This window comes from Meleagris gallopavo, chromosome 8 (genome assembly GCF_000146605.3).
Source record: "Meleagris gallopavo isolate NT-WF06-2002-E0010 breed Aviagen turkey brand Nicholas breeding stock chromosome 8, Turkey_5.1, whole genome shotgun sequence".
NCBI classification, from domain to species: Eukaryota; Metazoa; Chordata; class Aves; order Galliformes; family Phasianidae; genus Meleagris; species Meleagris gallopavo.
This window is the reverse complement of record NC_015018.2, coordinates 32,694,953-32,697,627: the sequence shown is the minus strand read 5'-3', so window position 1 is coordinate 32,697,627 and position 2,675 is coordinate 32,694,953.

The following is a 2,675-nucleotide window of genomic DNA, read 5'->3' as shown; positions in this document are numbered from 1 at the left end:
AAAAAAATCTATTACCTGTCTTTTAGTGTGTAACTACTTGCAGCTTATGGCTTTTGTTTATGGTTTTAGTTGCAGACTGATGTGGTCTAGTGGGCCCTTTTTGGTCTGATTCATCTTGTAGATTAATGGAGGAAGAAGGTTAGAAAGATTTAGAAGTTTCCATCTAGAAGGTGCAAGTAAATTCTCCTTCTTTTAGATTTGGATAAGGCTGAGAACTGAGATGTGGTAATGTGTTATCTCCTTTAATAGCTTTTATTCAAGTTAGAGCAACATAAGAAAATCTTCCACGTTGTGGTGAACTTATAAGTAAACCTATTTCCAATTGATTAGATTCAATCCTAGCTAATGATTCGTAAAGCAATACTGCTATGAAAAATGTTTCCTCGTTGTCATAAAGGAGGAAGTAAGAAATTTTATTGCTTTAAGAGAAACCTCTTCCACACTGGTAACTGGGGGCATACTCTGGTTGTGGGGAGAACATACAGTCTTCTTTTTTCATCCTTTTCAAACGAGGGTGAATATGAATGTGTGTAATCCCAGTCCCATTTTGGGTGGGCACGTGGGGCTGTGAGTGTCAGCATATCCACTAAACCTCTGCCTGCCCTGTTGCATAATGTACAGTGCTTTGCACGTGGCTGCATCCACAAATAGTATGATGAGAGGAAAAAAGGAGTTTAACATTACATTTCCTAACCAGTCTTAGTGCAGATAGAGAAACCTGTCATTAAATACAAACGAATTGAAAGCTGCTATGATGCAGATCCATGCACTTGGCATATCCCCTGCCCAAGCTGTTGTGCTGTAGCTCAGCAAGTCTCTTGTCAGGCTGTGTGAGTACAGGAGAAAAGGGAGAAAAAGAAAGACATGGGTCTACAGCAATGGCTGCATGTCTGCCCAGCACTCTCAGGCGTCTGTCTGATGTTCTTATGCTTGCACAAAATGTTTTGGAGTAGTAGTGCACATTGCTTAACGTATTTTACTTCTGAGATGAAATAATCAAAGCTTCTTCAAGATGTCTTGCTTCTTTCTCACTTAAATTTTTCTTGACTCAGTAAACGACAGATGATGGACAGAGCACGAACTGCCTAGCTGGCAGCAGGTTGGGTTCCTTTATGCCTTCATCCCTTCCGTTTTCAGCCATGGCTTTAAAAGAAGGGTAGCTTTTCTGTGTTACTGTAGTAAAGTTTTTGGAGTGCTTTTCAGGTAAAGTTACCTTGCATAAATAATCCACAGGATCATTGATTGTTACTAATATTGTTCTCACTGTTCTGTGTATATGACCTTCCTAGCCCCCTTCCTGGGCTATACAGAAAATTCTTATGTTTTTCCTATCACTTAGGTGGGTGATAAATGCCTACTTTGGGATTTTCTTCTTTTTATAATTCTAGTGTTTTTTTTGTTTTTTTTTTGCCATCCTTCTGATAGATGGTTTGGAGAAGGCTGTATTTAGGTTCTGGTATGGTACCAAAATATTTAGGTTATGCTATGAAGCTCATGCATATTCTTTTTCACTTACATGATTTCACTGCTGCATTTGACTTGCACAGTTTTTCTTTTGAACTTCTCAGTGTGTGGAAAAGCAGCAGTTGCTTTTCTAGCTTTGCTTGTGAAATACAATTTGTGGAGAGTACCAGTGTCCATTGAATCAGATTTGGGTGGAGCAGGGAGAGAAATGGAATGTGTGTGTTGTTACAGAACCCACCACTTCCTACAAATTCGACCAATCTCAAGAAAATCAAGCTTGTCTTCTAGAATTACCCTGCAGGTTGGAAATGGAGACAGTTGGATGCATATTCTTTGAAATCTTGGATGCCTGTTCTAGGGATAGACCGTTAAGAACAGCATCCTGAAAAGATGGGGAAAAAGGGTTATAGGTGGTTTTAGAAGGGTTGTTGTAGTTTTTGTAAGGTGAGTGTGGTTCCTTTGCTTCCTGGTCCTGAGGTTGTTCTCGCAGAGCTTGCAGTAGCAGGATACTGCCTTCAGAAAGGCTGTTGCTGACTTGAGACAGTTGCTGAAACCTGAAAGTAATCTGGTTTCTGGATTAGAAGAACAAAAATAGTGATTGTTTGATGGGTTGGCCTTGGGCTCTTAGCGATGTAAATGTTGTGCCTGGCCTGTCTTCAGAACTGAAGTGTGGGAATCAAAATGCTTTTAGGAAGTTAGGTGGAACCCATGAATGTTTCTTATGCAAATCTGATGGGGCTTTTTTAGAAAGCATTTTATGCTTTAGCTGAGTAGTGTTTCTAATGGGTATGCCTCGATGCTGCTGCTTTCTCCTTCTGTTTGTATGCATTTATGGAATATATATATTATATAGGAAACATATAGATTAGAAATATATATTAGGAAAAGATCTTAACTATGACTGAAGACAAAGGAAACTGTCTTCAGTATGAAGGTTTAAGCTAGGTGAGGTGCTGGCCTCCTCTGGGGTGGTGCATAACAGCTGCTGGGAAGGGCACTGGAAGAGGCAATCTATCCAGGTACCAGTTGGCAGATTTTTTTTTTATTTTAAATAAAAATATGCAAACAGAAGTATGGGCTTTATTTGTAGATGAGGTTATCTTAGCAGAACTGGTGTTCCTTTTTTTTTTCTTTCTGCAAGCGAGAGGTATGATTTGAAATCACACCTCACTCATTTGCTTCTGATTGTTTAGCTAAAAGTCACTAAATAT